This window comes from Rhinolophus hipposideros, assembly GCF_964194185.1.
Source record: "Rhinolophus hipposideros genome assembly, chromosome: 25".
NCBI lineage: Eukaryota > Metazoa > Chordata > Mammalia > Chiroptera > Rhinolophidae > Rhinolophus > Rhinolophus hipposideros.
Genome location: NC_138071.1, coordinates 13,998,274 through 14,021,148, shown reverse-complemented (window position 1 = coordinate 14,021,148; position 22,875 = coordinate 13,998,274). Strand labels below are relative to the sequence as shown.

At 39.8% G+C, this 22,875-nt stretch overlaps 1 protein-coding gene across 5 annotated transcripts in view; it reads right to left on the bottom strand.

The window, feature by feature from the left end:
* The window catches only part of NRF1 (nuclear respiratory factor 1), a 115,060-nt gene extending 97,095 nt beyond the window's left edge, over positions 1-17,965 (bottom strand). For 3 of the 5 annotated variants that reach the window (XM_081038320.1, XM_081038322.1, XM_081038323.1), the window contains exon 1: positions 17,855-17,965. The gene's annotated coding sequence lies outside the window, so the exon portion shown is untranslated. The remainder of the gene's footprint in view (positions 1-17,854) is intronic. The other 2 variants (XM_081038324.1, XM_081038321.1) reach the window with 2 other exon arrangements.
* Between the last annotated feature and the right edge of the window lie 4,910 nt (positions 17,966-22,875).

Here is a 22,875-nt window from a genome sequence, read left to right as displayed (position 1 = left end):
AAAATAATCCAGGAAGAAGATATACTGAAACTATTAAGAATCCTATCCTCTCTGCAGAATGGAATTATGAATACTCTACTTTTGTTTTATAATTTTCCTGCCTTTAAAGTAATAAGTATGTAATTACTTTTATAATGGGGAAGGGGGTTATTCCCAGGTCTGGGAAAGGAAAAAAAAGAGCATAAGCCCCTCTCCCTCTTTACCAAATGAAAAATCTGAGGGTGGCCTCCAAGCTCATGGAATCAGAGACACATATGTGTATATAGAATATCAAAGCTGCATGATGTCCTCTGGGCATCCCTTCTTTAAACAGAATCTTATGCAGAACCTCACAACAGAAGATTAAAGTGGAATTTCTGGTATTGAAGGGGCTGGGGAACAGAAACGGCTAGTCATTCACCTCCTGCAGGACCCCAGGAGGCTCCTTAGGAGTCCACTGAGCACAAGAGGAAACCCCCCTGTTAACAGTCTTCCATGATGTCATTGGGAAACTGAGGCCCAAGGATTAGCCTCCCATTAAGACCTCTGCCTTACACACTGGTCCCAGGGTTATTTTATCTACTAGGCATTATAGGCAGTCTTTGGGCTGTGTCTTTTCCATTACATCATACAGAAAAGCGTAGAGAAAGCTGAAAACAGATGAATTAGCTCCAAAATACCAAAAGAAGACCGCACAATCAAAATTAATCAACAGTAAGGTCCAAAAAAAAAAAAAAAAGAAAAAAAGAAAAGGAAACATAAAGGTTCTTCATAGTCAACATGATTCAAGCACACAACTCCCTAGGGGCTTTGCAAATGTATGTTTTTCTATTGTCTGAGGTTCATGTTTAGCTATACATATCCATCAAAGTTAACACAAGCTGTAATCTGCCACTGAGAAAACAAGTGGGGAAAAAAAGCAGCAACAGAGGGACAGTTTTGTAAACAAAAAAGAGACAGAAAAGACACGTTAGTCAAGTAGATCGGTAACTAATAGTGCCAGAGATAATGAAGTCCACCCTTGGAGGGTAAAATCAAATTCCAAAAAGACTCCAACAGCCTAAAATAATGAGCAAAATTTCAAAAGATAAATTTGAATAGGAATAAGCATACCAGTCTGAATTTTGGTCTTTAAAAAAAAAAATTGCAGAAAAGCACAGGATGGTGTCATCATCATAGAAAAAAAAAGATTCAGGAGTGCTGGTTCACACTAAACAGTATGAAAATAAGCATAACATGACAAGCAAAACATGTCAAATGTGGATAACGAAAGGGGATTTCTGCATCAAGCCGACCACACCTGTATGAAGTGCTCCGCCCTTTACTTTTTAAAAATGTAGAAAAATTCCTTAGATTTCACTGGGACTGTGAAAGGCCCAGTAGTATAAGGAATAGCTGGAAAAAACAGAGATGTTTAAATCTAAAGAAGAAAAAACTTTTGGGAAATTATCTTTCATTAAACATTAAAAGACTAGAATGAGGAAGAGGAATTATAAATATTATGTGGCCCTAATGAGAAAAAATAGGTAAGAAGTTAGGGTAGGCAGGAGAATGCTGGTCAACACGTGATTTTTCCAAAATGGTGTGAAGACGGAGTGGGTTGTCAGGAAGCGGTGAGTTCTGCCATCACTAGGTATCTCCACACAACCTCTTGGGAGCACTGGAGAAATGGGCTGCATGATCCTGACTGAAGCTAGCAAGAAGAAAGTAAGGGAGCAAAAGAAACTCTAAGATTCTGCCCAGACCAGGCATTCCTTTACATACCTGAGTATTGTGTTTTTGAAAAAGCATAAGCAACCTAAAAATATGTCAGCCACTTTAGGAAACAGTTTAGCAGTTTCTTACAAAACTAAACATATTTTTACTATGTGACCCAACAATTATACTCCTTGATATTTACTCCAATGAGTTGAAAACATATACATGCAAAAACCTGCGCACAGATGTTTACAGCCGCTTTACTCATCAGTGCCCAAACTGGGAAGTAACCAACATGTCCTTCAACAGGTAAATGGCTAAGTAAACCGTGGTCCATCCAGACAATGGAATATTGTTCAGCACTAAAAAGAAATGAGCTATCAAGCCATGAAAAGACACGAAAAAAATCTTAAATGCACACTGCTAAAAGTAAGAAGCTAATCTGAAAAGGCTACATACTGTATGATTCCAATTACATGACATCCTATAAAAGGCAAAACTGTAGAAACAGTAAAAAAGATCAGTGGTTTCCAGGGTTTGGGAGAAGGGAGGGAAGAAGCACAGGGGACTTGGGGGCTTTAAAACCATTCTGTATGACACTGTGATGGAGATTACATTATTAATACATTTGTCGAAACCCAGAGACTGTCCAACATAAAGAGTGCGTCCTAATGTAAACAATGGCCTTAAATTATATTGGTTCATCAATTGTCACCAATTTACCACACTATGTAAGGCAAGCTGTTAATATGAGAGGAGAGGGTGGGGGTGTTAAGGGCTTTAGGGGAACTCACTGTACTTTCCGTTCAGTTTTTCTATAAAACTAAAACTTTAAAAAATACCTATCAAAAACCAGTGTTCCCGTAAGAAATCATGGTAAAGGTGGGGAGAGAGATTTTCAAGGCACAGTTAGGAAGTGCCTCCAATTTAAATCACCATATAAATCAGCCTATAGTTAGATAATGCTGAATACTTTTATAGTTATGAGGTGTGATCAAACAAGATGATGAATGTTTAAATTTAAAAAAAAATTATTACAGTAAAAGATACATTACCATTAATCCCCCTCAAAATACTCCCCCTCACTTCAATCATACTTATCCCACCATTCTTGCCCCTTTCTCAAGCAGTTCTGGAAGTCCTTTTGTGAGTGTCTTTAGTTGTGCTATAGAGGCTGTCTAGATGTCCTGAACCATTTTGACTTTGTCATGATGGAGGATGATTTATGCCACACTTTAAAACACACCTTCTCTCAACCGCAGCTCACACCGACTGACTGCACCGAACAAGGTGAAACTTGTCACACACTGTTACTAAGGTTCCATGAGCTGCTTCCCATATTGAAGATCCCTGCCTTTCCGTTGGATGGCACTCGGCAGCAGCATTCACCGTATTTTGTGATCACAATGGAAAGGCTCCGTGTCACGCATCACTTCTGGTATATGGCAATTTCTGTCAAATAAAAACGTGACGTGTGTCCTCATCCACCTAATTCACCAGATCTGGCACCGTGTGACTTCTGGCTCTTCCCCAAAGTCAAAATGATTCAGGGCATCGAGGCAGCCACGACAGCGTAACTAGACACTCATGAAAGAGGACTTCCAGAACTGCTTCAGAAAGTGACAAGAATGATGCGATGTGTTCGAAGTGAGGGGGAGTATTTTGAGGGGGATTAATGGCAGTGTGTCTTTTACTGTAACAATTTTATTCAAACATTCACTTTTATCACACCTCATATATCCTTTATAGTTTGTTTATAGTTTACATGTATTTATTCTTAAAATGTGGCTTACATATACTATGTCGATAGTTTATTGTTAATGATAGTTATATAATGCTGAATGCACTGGAGTGGACAGGACGCATGGTGGCAGGAAAAGACTGAAGAGCTCAGGCGGGTGGGATGGCTTCGTCTAATGAAGACACACCGTTGCCGGTGCAGCTTTCCCAGCACTGCTACTGTTGAGAGAGGAGCCTAAGACTTTTCTTTCTTCCCTTTAAACAACGGTTTGGTGGAGCTCATGTTTGCCGCAGTAGGGTAGTCAGTGGGATGGGCCTCCCTAGAGGGGAAAATTGCTCAATTGAAACTACCTGGATCTGGAATGGACACAGGACTTTGCTCACTATTCTTCATAACGAGTGATTTGTTTTTTAACAATCACCTTCTGTAACCCTTTTTAAAAAGGCTTTACTAGCTCAAGCACAAGCAGTGACGTATTAAATTTAAAGGAGATGTTTGCTTTTCAGATCAGATCCGTCTTACTGGAAGATTCTCTGACCACTACAATTTTAAGGACCCAAAAAGTAGAGACTCATTAATAGGAGCCTAACAACACTTGAATTGTTAACTCTGTAGGTACCTGTACATGGGTATTCTTTTCCTGTGCTTTTCTGAAACCAGTTAATTCCAACTTCAATATCACCTTATATTATTTAGTTCTTATTTCATCAATTGCATTTTCCACATATATTATCATCCACACTCCATTTGTTCACCCTGTTCGCACAACTTGGAAAAGGTGGCCTATTATTTTACGCACCAAGTTTTGTAATGTTTAGATATCATACCATATTCATTAAGTATTCTTTGAGCACCTTTTCTGTGTCAACTCCAGGACCAGACACTGAAGCGGAGGGGCAGCGGATGGCTAGTTGAACCCTCAAACAGCAGCAGCTCTCAAAGTGAACCACAGAACCCGGGAGGTGGGGGTGTCTCTGAGATTTGTTCAAGGGATCCATGAGGTCAAAACTATTTTCATAGTAACTAAGACATTATTTGCCTTTTGTCACTATGCTTATATTTGCACTTATGATGCAAAAACAACGGTAGGGTAAAATCACTGGCACCTTCACACAATTTAGGGCAATGGCACCACACTGCAGCAGGGATCGTTACATTCTTCACCTTCCTGTGCTCACAGTAAAAAAGGAGAGTCCATTTTATTTAGGAATGTGTTGATGTAAAAGCAAAAATTATTAATTTTATTAAATCTTTACCCTTAAGTTAATATCTTTTTACTATTCTGGGTAACCAAATGGAAAGTATGCAAAAAGCACTTCTGCATTTGAAAGTGTGATAATAGCTGTTTCAAAAAGCACATGTACTATGCTCTGAGTTGCAAATAAATTACCCATTTCCCCCCACCACCCTCAAAGAACACCATTTTTACTTGAAAGAGTGGCTGACAGACAAACTACATGGTTGTTCAGACCTGGTAACTGACAGATAGTTTTTCAAAAATAGACAAAGTGTGCCTATCACTTCAAGGAAAATAATTGACAGTATTTGTTCCCAATGATAAAATTTGTTATTTCAAGTGACAATTAGAATTTTGGAAAACTTTTATCTACCACTGTGAGCTTGATAGATTTCCATTACTTATCCTTTTCTGATGAGATCAGTACTAGTGTTAAAGAATGTGATTTATGTCAACATTTGGAGGATCTGCATAACTTTAAGTAAACTAATATTTTACAAATGACCAAATGTGATATTACAAAATCAGGCATGGATTAAAAGATCCATTTTAATGGATTAAAAGATCCATTAAAAGTGCATGATAAACCAATAGATTTCAATGTAACAAAGTACAATGATGAATCCACACTGCAACTCACCTTTAAAAAATTAATACTGCTGAGTTTTGGTGTAATATCAAAGAATAATCCACAATTATTCAAAAAGACTCTTAAAATGCTCTTCCCTTTCCCAACTACATATCTGGTATGAGACCAGATCTTCTTCAGACATTTACTTTAACCAAAGCAACATACCGCAGAGTGCAAAAGCAGATATGAGAATCCCGCTGTCTTCCATCAAGCCAGACATTAAAGAGATTTGCAACAACTCACAATACTACTCTTGTCATTAAGTTGTTGTTTTGGAAAACAGTTATTTTTTATAAAAATATTTCACCTATTTTAACATGTAGTGGGTGTACTATTGTTATTTTAAAATTAATAAACATTTTCAAAATTTCTCAGTTTTAATTTCTAAGATGGTAAAAATCAGAAGTTACAACCCATATTCTTGAGTCTTCAATACTTTTTAAGAGTATAAAAGGGTCCTGAGACAAAAGATTAAGAACCACCAGCCTACAGTGCAATGAGAGTGGGGAAAAGCAAAAAACCCAAGGTAAAATATAATCATGCCATAGCCCTACTATTCTTGGACTATTCCAGCTCTTCCTAAACTATGATACCTACCAGGCTCTTGAAATAGTTTATTTAGCCCTGCTGTCAATATAATCAAAATGAGTAATCCATTTAGAAAGCATGGAAAGGGCTCAAGCAATAATACCAAGATGTGTTAAACCAATTTGAATTGATGGGTTTTTCTTTATTCCTTTTCTAAACAAATGGCCTAAATTAAAATTGGTTTTGTTTCCCTGGCATAAACTTAGCCTATAAAGAGAAGTCTTTCACAAAGGACTAAATAATATAGTACAACTCTCTTGGAAATGCATCCCACACAATCAAATTAGTAATGGAAAGCTATGGAATTTAGTTCCCTGCCTCTCAACAATAGGGCAAAAAAACCTAGAAATCCTACACTGGTGCTAAGGATCAGGATACAAAACATTTTTGCTTACCCTGCCTTGAAGGATACACAAGAAATTGGTACTAGTGTATATTTCTGGGAGAGAAATTATGGAGAGAAACTCACTTTCCACTGTATTCCTTTCACACTGTTTGATCTTTTAACCATTTGCACATAATACTTATTCAAAAATAAATATTTTTAAAACACTATTTCTACATCACTCATTTCTCTAGTCTTTTACTTCAAATGCAAATTCCCAATAATACTAGATATGAAAATCATTAAATGCATATTTATTGAATAAGCAATGGACACACACCTCATAATACCTGACAAAAAAGCATCAAAAGCAAGCTGTCCATCAACCTGGAAGTGACCAGCCACTCACTACCGAAAGAATACCTGGTTACCTGATTACAGGACTATTTAGCATCCCATCCATCTGCCCAATATTAATTGATATAGTTGCTACTTCAATGGTAACTTTTCATATTCACCACAGCACTTCTTTTAAGAAATAGTCTCTGAATAGCACCAAAATAGGTAAGTTTAAAGATTCCTTTAAACCATGCAGCAACATTAAATTGAATTAATTTTACTCCTATTATGCATTAGGCCCTATGACTTGATAATGTAACACTTATAACAACGTAATGTGACGATGTGTACTTGGACCTAAATAACTACACAACAAACAGATTTAATAATCATACCAATGGAAAAGACTTGGGGGTTTTAACCAATTCTAGTTTAATGAGCCAGTCTTATGCTGTGGCTACAAATAAACCTAATTCACACTTGGGATACATGAATCATAGTGGCTACAAGGTGCCCAGCATACAGAAAACCGGACCCACTGTAATCCGTACTTGCCAGACCAGTCCCACACCTCACGTGGGGTTCTAGGCTCCACGTGATATGTAAAGACCCTGACAAAGTGCAGTAAAGTCAGGGTCGTTTGGTATGTGGAAGGCAACATTTAATGAGTAAGGTACCATGTGTTAAGTACTTCACAGAAATGTTTCTCAAATCTTCAATGATACAGACATTATTATCCCTGTCTTAAAATGAAGGAGATTCAGACTCAGGATAAATAACACACTCAAATTTACCAAGCTAGTAAGTGGCATTTAAACCCAGAGCCCTAGGAAACTAATACAGTCCCCCAAATCTATCTTTCCAGCATATCCCATTACCTTTTCAAGAAGGCTGAATGGAGGTCCTAGAAATATTTAAACTAAAATAGAGACAACTCAGAGGGCTTTATAAGAAAATAGAAAATATATTTGTTTTTGAAGTCCTAGAGAAATAAGACCAATAGGTAAAAGTTACAGGGTGAAATTTCAGTTGAAATTAAGCTTCCTAACCATCTAAACGTCTTAAAGACTAAACAGACCTTAAGTAGTAAATTTCCTATCAGTGGATGTGTTCAATAAGAGACTAATAACTTTAGGGAACAGACCTGACTTAGATGGCTTAGAATCTAGTCTCCCCCTGGGTCCTAAACATTATAAAATACTAGATGGCACCTCAAAAGCCTAGTTATAAGGTAAAATATAAGTGAATTTTGCAAGGTTTCTACAATCATTTAAATGCTGCGTTTTATGTATCGGGCACTGTGCTTGATGATGAACACAAATATACCTACTTTCATGATACTTATGATCTGGTGAGAACGACAGACATGTGTCAAGTGACATACAAAAGTATAAAATGACATGTGCAGAGACATATATGCTGAAGGAAAGTACAAAAATGAGGGAGATGTGATAAAACTTCCTCAAGGAAATGATACTTGAGGAGAGATCTGAATAAAATTTATTAGATTTTACTAGAAAGAAAAGAGAGGAAAAAGCTTCCCAGGCAAAAGCAACAGCAATCAGAAGGCCTTATGGTTAGGGGAGCATGACTGATACAAAATGAGTCTAAAAAGTAGATATGGCTACATTCAGGAGGTTTGTCCTCATCCTAAATTCAAAATGGGGGGACGTGATCCGACCTGTGTATTTAGAAAAGATCAATTCATCCTGGTTGCACTGAGATCACTGGTGCTCAAAGTGAAAGCGGATGGGCCAGTTATAGGTTATTGCTCCGGTTCAGGAGAGAAACTATCAACTCAGACAAAAGTGGTTAATAGTGAAATGAAGAGGACAAATTGAGCTTATTTAGAAAGTTAAGCAGGATTTCATGATATGGAAAGACCAAGGTTTTTGTTCTGAGAAACTCCATGAAATGATGGTACCATTCACTGAGGTAAGCAAGAGGAGAAACAGGGCTAAGTTTGAGAAGGGACTTTCATTTTGGGATGTAGTACATTTGAGGTATCCAAAAAATGTCAAATAGGGCACTGGGTATAGAATTCTGAAACTACTGGTAGGCCAAATCTGTATACCCATATTACATGGAACAGCTGCCCAATCTTTTATTTTTAAGGGAAAAGTTGTTATAAAATAATCATTATTCTTTTTAAAAAGGTAATTTCAAAATCATGCAAGTTTAAAAGAATCACTACTATACCAAAACCCTAAATTAATGCTAAACAACATTACCTATTTAAAGGGCATTAGATTTGGCTACCAAATGGATTTCTTCAAAAAATCTGGGTAGATTCTCGTTAGAATTAGGTACTGCTCTCACATTTTTCAGACACCAAAAATGAGAACAAAAGTTTAAGAGGCAAAAAATTCATACTTTTATTCCCAGATTCTCCACCTCCCACTATTTCTGGAAGATATTGTTTCTAGCATCTAATTGATAGGTATACACGAACAAGTTTTTCTCCTAGAAAAGATCCTAATCTTCAAAGTAGAAGGGAACACTTTTTTCTTCAGACACACACTTCCTCATGCTTTATATTATACTCAGATGAAAATTTACTAGATTACGTTAGATATTAATTGCCATACTTAAGGGACTATTTACCCTAGAGTTGCTTTTCATTTTGCATAAAAAACAAAAAGCAAACCAGCTAGCAGAAGGATTAAAGATAGAACTAATTGAGTAGGCAGAAAATTTACATTACTAACTCTAAAGAGAATCCACTATATAAAATCTTTAAGGAAGTTAACTTTGAGAAGATTGTTTTTCCTTACATAAAATTAGAATTATATACATCACATACTTCATTGAGGACAAGTATAAATTAAATGACATAGCATTTCATATTTGTGTGTGTGTGTATGTGTATATGTATCTTTTGAACTCCCCATAGTAAATGCTAAACAGGTTCTTTTTTACACTTGTATATTATACTGCAGTTACTAATATCTAATTTGCTCTAAATGGGAAAATAACAATTCAGAAGGTCCCAGGGTAAAACAAAAGATCAATAATACGTATACTGGTTCACTTCAGGAACTACCCTGCAAATAGGACCCTTATACTAGGACTCTTAGTTCAGGAAGTAGGAGGGGAGAGCGGGGGGGGGAAAAAAGTTATTATGTGAATATGTGAATGAAATTGAGGTTAACCCAGGATTTAGCTTTCATTCTTCACTAAGTAAGCTTTCATAAGCAAGCCTTTCTGCCCTTACTCCAAGTTACCCTTACCTCAGCAAAACCACACAGAGCATGAAACAGACAGTAAGCATTTCCTGGACAAATTTATATTTGGAGAGAAACTTTTAAATATCTTTTATATTTCATGAAAACAAATGGATTTATAACTTCCCCATTATGAATGTTCCAAGGCAAAATAGATAAATATCCTTAGACATTATTGGTTCAAGACAGTATGCATAGTATTATTCCATATTATCATATACAGTATGTATAGTGTGTGTGTGCACGTGAGTGTACATGCATACTTAAGAAAATATCTAAAACCATATATATTAAAATATTGTTAATTATCTATATGGCAGAATTATGATTATTTTTAATTTTATTGTCTTTACTTTTCTATAATGAACACACATATACATGCCTTTTTACTATAAGAATATATTCTATTTATTGTTTAACATGTCATAACACAGACTCAGAATTAATTTTAGAAGGAATTTTTATTTACAAGAAACTTTAAACACCATTTCTGTCCTCTTCATTTTTCAAGTGGGGAAACAGAGGCCCAGGGAGGATAAGTGACTTACCTGACCCAAATCTCACAGAGTCCATAGGGCCATAATTATATTATTCATATTTGTTTATTTTTTTCTGATTATAAAAGTGAATGCATTTTTATTAAAGATAATTTGAAAAATAATAAAAGATACAAGAAAGAAAATGAAAATCACCTAGATGTTTATAAATCAAATATACCTACTGATTTTGGAGGGATTTTTTCTTTCTAAAAATTTTCAATCTCATAATACTAATACATTTTCAGTGTAGAAAATCTTTTAAAATACAGAATCAAAAATAAAGGAAGAAAGGCAATTTTAAAAGAAATTTAAAAGAAATTTTAACTCAATCACATAATTGGTGATGTCAGAATTATTTCTTTAGACTTAATACCTGAAGCCAGTTTTGGGTCAAGAGACTAGTTCTATGATGGTGTTTTTATTTACCACCTTGCTTGGTTCCTTAATTTGTGGGTTATTTTCATATGGAAGATCTTTTGCTAAGCATTTTTATTTCATTGTTGTTTCATGAAAGACAAAGAACCAAAAGGAAAAAAAAAAATCAGGAAAAGTTCTATTTAGGGATCTCTGCAGATTTAATGAATGTAAAGATAACCCACAAACACAATTACAAGTTACATAACACAAAATTTCTGTTTAAGATCACCCAATATATTTATTCATATCATTCTTGTATTTACTAATACTTTTATAGGGTATCCTATAAAACATTACCAACTGGAATTAATTATAGAAAAAAAATCATGAGTTATAAGCAAATATGTTTATAAAAATAAGCTACTTAAACTCATGAATTATTAAACCACCATTAACTCAATTAGCAAGACATTAAAAAACTGTTTATTTCACCCTTTTAAAATGTCTGCCTTCTATAATTTTATAATGCACATAAGTGTATTAGTACAATAGCATAGGAACATCATTTATAAATGTGATTCAGAATGTGTGCTCAAAGTTTTACTTGTAAGGGTGACCATGAAAAGTTGGAGATCACTGCCCCAGAATTTAGGGCCCAACTATCAAAACTGTCTCCTAATCTAATTTCAAAAATCCAAAGATCAGAGAAAGAAAGTATAAATGACTACCTAAAATTTCAGAATGAAATAGTCTGGGAATCAAGTAAGTTCTAATATGGAACATTATAAAATAATTTGCTTGAATTTCTAGATTTTATTAATGACTTAAGAAATGTGAACAATAATAATTTGTTAGCATTAAGTCTTCTTAGATCTTAAAGCATTCCATAATTGTTATATTTCAGGAAGACCATATAATATAGGCCAATGGCATTTTTCATCACACGGTCAGAAAAATTAAGCAAGGAGAGAATAAATGTCTTGCCACAAATCATTAGATTAAAACATTTGTACATTTTTAAAAACTTCCAAATTATAAGCAACGCCCAACTTAAAAATGATTTTTTGAGTGCTATCTATGAACCACTTAGCTTTCTTTCAAACTCACTTTTTCTTTAAAACAACAGTAATTTGACCCCCACAAAGCCTGTTGTGTATAGTGCATGGATAGTCATGTACTAGTGTGAATACTGGAGTATTTATTAAAAAAAAATCCAAGGAGTCCGGAAGACTTGGCAAAATTCTAAAAATTGGTTAAGCTTTGCTCTGGCACTCCTCCCACCTTCCTTCTGGTTCTCCTACTCTGATCTCCTAGAGGTGCCTCATGTCTCCCCAAAGTTCCTCACCTGAGACACCTACTCAAAATTTCTTTCCCTTGATCTACCAGTCAGGTAACTGATTTCAGCCAACTAACAACCAACATTTGACTTAATCATTAACATTACTGAAAAGGCCCTTGACTTCTTTGTGTGTTAAGAACTCTGAGAATCTCAAAAAAGTTACGGACCCTCTCCCCAGGAAAATCACATAGGTACATACACAAAATTTTTCATACAATTTCAAAAGATCAGGATCCTAAGGCCAAAATGTATCCATGAATCTCAGAACTATAAAACCCAGGTTAAACTTAACATGTAAACATTATGAAACCTCAAAATCTTTTAAGAGAAGTCTGAATTTTAAGAGACTATATACTCAAGTATACTCTACTATGTACTCAAATACATAAACTCTAATTGTTGGAATTGAAGTCCTCTCCAAGTGTTTTTATGCTGTAATTCCCAAGAGCGCAGGGGAGGAACAGGACCTGCCAAGCATGTCTTACTAAGCATGAGTCCTCTGTTAAATTGGGTTTACAGGCCCTACCCTTATATCCAATCATGTTTTAGAAATCTACTTTGTTTAACCATCATAATTCCTGGCAAAACAATACATACATACATACACACACAAATACATTCAAAAAATTTATTTTAACTCTTAATTTCCAAATCCAGTTTTCACCCCAGTGAGCTCTCTGTAGTATTTCACATTGCTAAATTCCCTGTTAAAATTCCCTTAATCCTCATCGTCAGTTTCTTCAACCCTCACCATTTATCTTACCTTTACCCACTTTTTCAAGTTCCCTCAAAAAGCCCCTCTTCATGCACTTGACCCTGATAGGGATGTTGCACAAGGTTGCCCTTAGTCTTTTCCTCACTCCCACCAGACATTACTCTTTTGCAGTTCTATAACAGTATGCTAATGAATACGCCTCTCTTAACTGATCCCCCTTTCCCTGGAACTCTAGCCCAGATCTGTCAATAGGTAGCTATTAGACCTACCTTCATTCCCACATCTAGAATCATACTCTATTACCTTCCGCCTCAAATTCCGTTCTTTTCTATACATTCCCTATCTTAATTAAAGGCATCATCTATGCACCAAGTACAATCTTTAACTCCTCCATGCTCTTCCAAATCAGCCCAAAATCTCATCAGCTTCATTTTCCACTACTCCCCAAGTACAGCAAAATCAGACTATCAACACCCTTCCGCTAGCCTCTTCTCCATCAGTAAAACTGCTACTCACCCTTCAGTCCTACCTTTACATCCCCTGAACGAATCTTCCCTAACCTCACTTATTCTCCTTGCATCACCCATCCTTCTCCCCAGAAGGAATTCATCCCTCCCTCTGTAATTCCACACCATTCTTCCTTTACTCTATTTTAGTTCTCAACAAATTGTAGGTATTATAGTTAGTTGAGCCCTTATCTTTCTCCCTTAATAGACAGGCCCATGGTTTGTTACTCTAGCACCTAGCGCATGTCTGGAATACAGTATGTCTTTAATCAATGTCTGGTGAATGAATGGCAAGACTCCAAAGTAAGGACACACTTAAGGTAATTTCTCAATGGAGAGTACGTCTCATCCTCTTTTGAAGATAAAACAATTAAATCCCCTAGTCCCTACCTCCCCATTTTTAGTCCACTGCTTAGTTTTAAGCAATGTTTCATGAGGACATTTCCTCACTTCCTCTTGTTCTTTGTAGGTTGAGCTGCCAGCCTAACCACATTAGCATTCAGCAGCAGCAACAAAACAGACTCCAAGTTCTAAAAAGCAAAGACTTTACCAACAGTAAAATACAAGCTCTTTTTTGAAAATGGTCTTAATGCTTATGCGTATAAAGCTCATTCTTCATGATTCTGAAAAAGGTTTAGCACAGTTTATCCAACAGGCACCTTTTAAGAGTTAAGAAAATGCCCACTTAAACTGTCAGCCCAACTTTTCACATTTGTAACCTCAGAAATCAGCGTCTATGAATTAATTTAAATACTAGTTATATAGTAAATACAGTATAAACAGTAGATGGTCTAAATCACCTGATGACCCATCAAAAGTAGCTCTTTAGCTTGTTTTAGAAATACTATGCCTCCAAAATTCCAGGGATCACCCCTATCTATAAAAGGTTCTTTTGTTAGTATCACTTACTCTTCCCCCTGCTCCCCATTTCTCCCAACAAACTCTACACACACACACACACACTCCTCCCTTACTAGAGGTGGCTTCCTCAAGAAATTATCTGATGGCCCAATAGTAGTTTGATAAGGCAGGTTATGAGATCTGGGATTCTGGAGAAGATTCCTTATGTTCAGCTTATCTTTTAAGTGACTGCTATTGATGATACAATACAGATTTGCCTCAAGAGATCACAAATGTGGTAGCTCTGCCTTAACTACCCCCTGGTTTTTCCTTTTTTCTTTTTTGAAATATACTAGAGTATCTTTATGAAATATTTCTGATTTTTCTTCAGTTCACTTAATGTTCACATCTTAGGAAACTGTAGGTATACAGACATGATGAAAAGGAAAAGAAATAAAGCTTTTTTGAAGCTATGATAACTAAACTGCATTGAGTGGGGTTAAAAACAAATTAGCCTAATTCTAAACTGCACTTCAGAAAAAATACATATCCCAAGGTATATATAATCCACTTATTTTCCTTAAGCAGTCAAATATTCATTTTCCAATAAATTTTATTACATCAAAATAACTTCAGACAAAGCATTCTTGTTGCTCCAGGATTAAAAGTTTCCAATAGTCCAATGTGGTTGTAATCTTCTGGAAACACCTGAAAATGATTTGTTTCCCCTTGTTTTACTATTTCTCTTCCAGCCTGTTCACCTTAGTAGAATAAAAATACTAACTGAAAAACCAAGAAAGTGGGTAACCCAACACCTAGCTAGTGAGGAAGAAACTAAATGATACATAATGCACAAAAATTAACATGTGTCCGAGCCTCAAAAAACACTGATTGGACTTGGTCTAAATAAAATGTTTCTAAAATAAACTTAACAAGTGGTTTCTATTTCATTGCTATTTTACTAAGCATTCATGGAAAATTATATTTGAGTAAGCTCGGGCTGAAAATACAGCTTTAGCTCTCAAGGAAAACATAAAAGAACAGAGAGAAAATGTCCTTTAGTATAGAATATTTTCTGAAATGTTTTTTACAAAACCAAAGATTGGTATTTATTTTCCAAATACTACTTATGTATGTATTAATAAGCATCACACACAAACATGTAAATTCAAACATCACATTTCCTGGACTAATTACAGCCATAGACAGAATACACGGAAATGCTTAAGGTTAGCGTACACACTTCTGAGATCAACCCACAGGGTTCCCCCTTTACCCTCCAACTTTTCACAGTAGCATTGAATGGATGAACAGGCCTGCTGCAGCATGAAGCACTGGGCTTGCAAGGATACCTGACAGAAGCTGAACATATGAAATAACTTCCTGTTCTCCAGAGAACTGGAAGGTGTGCTTCTAAAGGCTGACAGTTCATAGTCCTTCCAGAAACTGAAAAATCAGCACACTTTTTCAAATACTTGAGAAAAAAATTTTAATTTCAATAATTACTATTCATTATTATTATTCCCCAACAAACATTTACTGACTGTCTTATTACACATAAGAAAAGGGGTACAAACATTTAATCCCAGACCCCACGGAGCTTATATTTCCCTTAAAAGTCACCCATCTGTGATTATTTCACATAAAATACTTCTTGAAGACAACCCCGGGTCTGGTTGAACCTACAAGCAATGCAAATTCAGGTGTTTAAACCATGGGAAGTCGGTCTTCAGCTCCTTAGCAAAATTAGAGATGGATGTATAATTGTGATTTAATAAAACAAATACCGACAATTTTGGGTTCCATTCGAATGTACACGAATTTGGAGGGAAACGTGAAATCCCTTCGTCTTTTAATCCCTTCTGTGTCTGAACGAGGGGCCTCATTATAGTCACACCCCTTAGTCCAGAGGCTAAATTTCCTTAAAACCTGGTCAGAAAACTATTTCCATGAAAACTCCTGGCTTGGGGGTTAAGAAACTTTTTTCTAAATGAGAACACCACCACTGACTCCTATGTAGAAAGTTATTTTCCCTCATATAAGCTGAATTTGAGATGGGGATAGAGGGAAGGCAGGCAAGACGAAATCAGAGGACTACAAATAAGGATGCTGTCAGAAGGAAAAAAAGTCCCTTGACACAAAAAATTCTGCACACAATTTAAGTATACTACATTACATGTGATAACTGTATGCTTGTTTTTGCACCCAATAAAATAAGGACATTACACTCAGATGCGCCGACAGAATTAGTCCTATTTTTACTACTTTATGGGATAACACGTCAAGAACTTTCAAACATAATTCTAGGGAGTCAGGTTACTACTGAATAACACACACAAAACCAGCATCGCCAAGGGCCCCCTCCCCTTTCCCTTCCGTGAGGAACAACCCAATAACTTACTGTTCAAGGCCAAAGGAAAAGAACTGTTTTAAAGGCTGGGCAGAGATGAAATGGGGAAAGGGTCACTGTTAACGCAGAGGATGCCTGGGAAAGCTGACAGGTTCACTCACACTACCTTTTACCCTAAGAGTTTCCCAATACACTGTCTCTACACACTTAAGAAAATGTGCATTTCGCTCTGACCACAGAAAGCACAACTGACACCAGCTCTAAAGGAACCAATTAATATATTCTAACCTAATGCTTGAAAAGAAGGGATGGAGACCAGCCTACAGCTCCTCCACCTGGTTGAAGCGGATACCACTGGAAGCCCTACAAATATTAAGATTTTAAAACAACCTCAAGTTCCGATGGGCACTGTTAGATACATTGTAGAAACTTTGGGACCAGCCACAACGACACAACAGGTGAGAGAGGCGGTGGACATCACTGCACAGTCAAGTGGACACCATGCGGGGGCAAACCCGTGAGTCCCCGAAAAGCTGGGAATATGGTAGAACGTCCGTGCACAAGGCAATCCCGAGCCCCGTCTTTCCAGTAGTGAAGGTTCGGTTCCTTCCGAGGGTCGCGCCACTGCCCCGCTCTCACCCGGGGGACCAGCACCCCAGGCACGGGAGGAACCACGGCCCCTCCACAGGCAGCATCTCCGACGGGGTAGAAAGCACAATGTCGCTCCTTATTTCTGCGTACAAAAGGACTTTGCGCCCTCCTCCTCGAACTGCCGTCGCTGCCGCCCGGGCCGCCTCCTAACTTGCAAGAAGGTGGGCAACGCGCCATGTTCCAGCGTCCCCCGGTCTACCTGGGTAACGAGCCCACGCCACCCCGGCGGGAGGGAAGCTTCGGTCGCCCCAAGAGCCAGCCTCCTCTCCCGCAGGAGACAGCGGCTCCCGCGCCCCGGCCCAGCCCGCCGCGCCGCCCGGGACCCGACCCAGGAAGGGCCGAGCGGGCAAGCGGGGAGCCGCAGTCCGGTCCCGCGCAGCCCGCCCACCTCCCGCTCCCGGGCCCGGCGCGCTCTCCCCGGCTCCCCGCTCCCGAGCCTGCAGGATGGCCGGGCCCGGGGCCCGGGTTCCACGGCAGAGAGGAGGCCGCGGTCCCGAGAGCTTCAGGCGGCAAGGGAGGCAGGCGCCCTGGGGCTCTCGGGCGGGCAGCGCCTCCCTCCCGAGCCCGCCAGGACGCCTGGGGCCTAGTGCGGCCTGCGCATCCTCGGGGTGGCGGTTTGACGGGCCCGGGCCGGGGCCCCCGCCCGAGGCCGGCCGGATCCGGCGGGGGCCCAGGCCCGGAGCCGGGGGCGGCAGGGTGCCGGCTGCGGGGCGGGCCGGCCGGCCGGCGGGCGGGCGCCGTGTTGCGGCTGCGCCGGGGCTGAAATAGCTGGAGATTGCGCGGTAGGGCACTCACCTCAGAGCGGCTGCGCTACCGTGGGCCTGCGCCGTGGAGACTGCGACCGCGCCGGCTCCTCGCAGCCTCCTGCCACCAGCGGCAATGGCGAGCGCTGCCGCCTGTGCCGCCGCCGTGGGGGAGGGGAGGGAGGGAGGCACGCACGCGACGCACGGGCTCGGCTTCCCCTCCCGGCGGCCGCCATGATGGGGAGGTCGGCGCGCCTCGGCTGGGCGCCCCGGACCCGGTTCGGGCGGAGGTCGCCTGCCGCCCCCCGCGGCCTCCTCGCGGCCCCAGTTCGCTTCAAAGGTTTGCATGGGGACGAAGGCACGGAAGTCACTGGATTCGTCAAATGGGGACGCCCCGGAGAAGTGGCGCAGGCAGCCCAAGATGGTTGCTCGTGGGGAGACAGAACATTTCTGGGCCCCCAGCCCCGGGAACGAGGAGCTCCTGAATGTACCCACGCCGTCGCAAGGGGGCTTTGCCGCATCTCCCTGGGCGCTGCCTTGCCTGTCGCCTCCTCACCCTGTCTCTGGCAGGACCTCTGCTTTCCTGTTTCAAACCCTGCCCGGGCGTTTAAAAGCGAAAGTGTTTGCACAGAGCAACGTATTGATGTATTCCGGCGTTCCTGTGTTCGGCGAACACACATCTAGAGGACACTGTGTGTACCAGCTATTTTTATGGGCGTGTTGGACATGCACCTATTAGGAAGAGGAAGTCGCTGTCAAGAAGCTTAGACCATGGGGGGGGGGGAATCAGGAGTGATGGGGACCCCCCAGCAGGTGACCGAGAAGTAAGGAGGGGTGGAGAGTGGAAACACAATCTAATTCTAGAGGCACTTGAGAGGTAGTTTCGGTTCTTTGTGTTTTAAAGTGTGATCAGGAGACTAGCTGAGTCAAAAGCACCCGGGGCTGATCATTTAAATACTGGGCCCCCATTGCTGTCAGCAGCATCTGGGCTTCTTAGACCAGGAACCTTCATTAGTAACAGCCCGTCCACCCCAACTCCCCCACTCACATTCTGCTGCTGATTCTCATGCACACCCTAGTTGAAGAACCACTGCTTAAGGAATTGCCAACGATCTCAAAAGGTATCAGACAACAAAGCAACAAAATCTGGAGACTCTAATTTTCAGCAAAATTCCATTTCCCTCCAAGTTCAACATCTCCAAAAATGGAATGTCTTTTTATCCAGCGTTTTTGAACACAAGTGACACCACCCACCAACCAGGTGATCAAGTCAGAAACCTAGGAAATGATCCCGTGCTCCTTCCTCTCTCCTTCAAGTCTCCACATCCAATTAGAGGTTTAAGACTGTCGTTCCCTATCGTTTCTTAACGTGGTTCAGGCTATCATCTCATCAAGACACAAAAACTTCTGCGTGGTCTCCCTGCCAACAGGAATTGCCTTCTCCAATCCATTCTCCACCCTACAGCTTGATTGGCTTTTTAAAAAAGTAAATCCTGTCATTTCCCTGTTTAACAGGCTTAATAAGATCCCATTACACATCAGTTAAAGTCTAAAATTCTTTGACGTGACTTCAGGGCCCTCTAACCTCCCCCTCTGCTGCCATCTCTGACCTCATCTGTCACAGACTTTTCCCACCAGTTATAGCCAAACAGCTCTCAAGTCATACAAGATAAGTTCTCCCACCTCACAACTTTTGCAAGGGCTGCTCTCTCTCCACAGAACTTTTTTCTCCTATTTCTATTCACCTGTTTAAACCTTCACCTGAATAATCTCAATGACTCCTTAAGGTCTCAGCATTAATAGCATTTCCTCTAGGATAGCATTCCCTCATCCCCCAGCCCTTGAGTGCTTAGGCCCTTCCATCATCACGTCCAATACTTTACCATCTATGTTGATTGAGCCCTCACAAGGTCTCATGCCCTATTTTAAGTCCTTTACACACATTATTTCCTTTCTCATGTAATTCTCAAGTGAAGCCCATGTGATAGGTACTACTATTATCTCATTTTGCAGATGTAGAGGTTATTTGCCCAAACCCAGACATAAGGTGGAGACAGGTTTGAAAGCCATCAGCCTAAACTCAGAATTGTGTCCTTAACCATTCTCAGGGGTCTTCAGATTGCAGGTCAATACCTACTGATGAAGCACAAAATTAACTTAGTGGATCCGGACCAGCATTTCATAAAATAAACAGACATCAAACTTTGTAAGGCTTTCGTTTTGTGAAACATTTATTTCACATATATAAATGTATGCACAAAAGTGTGTGTGTACTATATCATGATATAAAATGCATTTCTTACTGGCTTACAGTTGCAAGAAGTTTGAAAGCACTGCGTCAGTCTTTCTGCACAGCACCTCTCAGACCACGCACGGGGCACAATCTGGAACCTGCAGGAGAGCAGGGAGTGTGTTTTGTTCGTGACTTTATACCAGTATCTCTTGCAATGTCTGGCTCACAGTAGACCTTCAATAAACATAGCAGGAAATCACTCTGTTTCTACCCTCTGCAGAAACGCAAATTTCTTTCTTAAGACAAATGAGCCTGGGAACACCAGTCTGGATGACCTAAGATTCTAGAATCAGTCTCAGAAAAAGAAAAAAGAAAAGAAAAGAAAAATCTGTAAGAGATTAAAAAACTGGATTCTAAAAAATTCATCTTTAGCACAAGGGAGTCAGAAACTGTAGACAGTATAATGCAGGAAGAAAACTCCATACGGGAAGAGGTAGGCAGTAATTGAATTAAGAAAGAAGGGATGACTCAAGATGACTTAACCTTGAGGCCCAGAGCAAGGAAAAAAGGAAGCCTAGACCCATGAGAGATGGCTGGGAGCTCAGCAGCCTGGAGGATGCAGGAGATTCCCAACTTGGCTTTGCTTTCAGTAAGCTGATGGTCATTCGATTGATTACCTGTAAAAAATTACTGTGTGTGCTAAGAATCAAATACGTGGTGACACAGATAATGTTTTCAACAGGTAATAGGAGTTAAAGTTATGTGGGAAATTTCACAAAACAACGGACCTCGATTTGGCCTCGAAAGGTGGGCCAGATTCTTAAGGGCATAGAGCAGAAAGGTGAAGACACTATAACTGGGGTGGGGGGTGTTGGGGGAGACTGAGCCACAGGCCGAGATGGAAGGCCCTTAGGTGTGTTTAGTAAGTAAACAGGCGCAGGGGGTCTCAGTTTGAGCAGCCAGCATTCAGGCCTGTCTGAGGTGGTTTACTCACCAGTGGGACAGACCCTCTAAGTAACAGTGGACAGTTGGCTTACAGGAGGCTTTTAGCTGTAGAAGGTAGTCAGGCTTCCCTTCCAGTGTTGCCTGTGTGAGTAGGAGGAGATGAAGATGAAGGGAGATGGGCGGAGGGAACTTTTCACAAGGGATTCGAGGACCCGCTGACAAACTGCGTGGAATCCTGAGAGCAGCAGCTTCCCCAGCTCAACTTGGAAATGTGCACAGTTCCATCTCCACAAGGATTCATAGGAAACTGGCACCATGTGAGCAATTCAAGGGCTGGCCCACGATGTGTCTGCATTTCCAGAGGGTGCTGGCCCCAGCAGCTGCACCCCCATGTTTTCAGAGGCCCTGGGTCTCCACTGGGGAGGCCTGTTCCATCAAAGCACTTTCTACCTGTGAAAACTTGGCAAGTCCCTTAACACTTTAATCCTCTGTTTCTTCACTCATGATACGGAAGTGAAAAGAGAGAATACACATAAAGGGCGCAAGCAGTGCCTGGCACCCAGGAAGCACATAGTAAGTGCTGAGTATTATTTGCTTTTTTCCAGTGACCATTAATCATGTAAATTGCTTGGCACAAAATCCAGGTATGATAGATAGTGGCTGCTGTGATCATGATGATGATAATGAATAACTGTTCCTGAGCACATGTAAATATCCTTGGGAACTCCCTCCCAAAGTTGGGGAGAACATTCAGGGGATGTCAAGACAAGGGAACAGTGTGTAACAAGGTTGGAAATGTCAAGATGAGTTTTTTCATGCCTGAGGCTGATTTGGGGGAAAGGGATAGAAAACACTATTTATTATTAGTTTTTAAAATCAGTAATTGATTTATTAAGGTAACAACTTTTAAAACCCATTTCTCTTTAAGCTTAATCCACTAATCTCATCTGTTTATAAATCTAGGAAATGTTAACAGTCATTTTCAAAGGGCCTCTTGTCCCCACACCCAAGCTTTGCTGATGGTTCCTGTAATATGCATCTTCTGCTCCAAGCTGTTTCCTGAGTGTCCGCCCTACACATGAAACTGCAAACTATGATCGGGAGCTCATGTCATACAGACAACTGCAAGTTCAATAGGTTGAAACCTGACCTTGTTATCTTCCCTCTAAGCTGTTCTTTCTCCTGTTGTCCCTGCCTCAATTAACAGTGTGTATTGGTTATAATGTCTTAGAATCTTTTTTATATGACGTCTCAGTTCAAGTCAACACAAATTTGTTGAGCACCTACTATGTACCAAATACCTGGGTGTTGAGGAATACAGTGGGGAGGAATGCAGTGGGGATACGTGGGCCCTGTCCTTCCCGAGGGGAGGCTGAATGGCTGATCAATACTCTTTCGACTCAGTTGGAATACACTAAACTCCCTTAAATAACTGTTTCACTTATAACATTGTTAATGATTTTTCATAAACATTTTAAACAGCATTTATATACATTAATTTCATTTTATCTTTTAAATACTATATTTAAATGCCTGAACTAACAAACAACACCTCTTTATATAAGTAATAACTAACTTAATGAGCATTTACCAAAAGTCAGACACTAGTGCAAGCTCTTGTGTGAACTTATTTCCCTCACAACAACCTCATGAAATAGGTACTATTATTATATTCATTTTACAGGCAAGAAAACAGAGGCACAAGAAGTTTAAGTTACTTGCTCTTAGCCATCTATCATATAGCTATTCATCCAATAACTCTTAGAAATCTAATATATTAAGTATATAAATACAGTGAATGTCAGATTCTCTTTCAATGCTATTTGCAAACTGGTAACATTCTCTAATACAAGTCTAGAATCAGTTACCCAATTATATATTAGGTTGGTATAAAA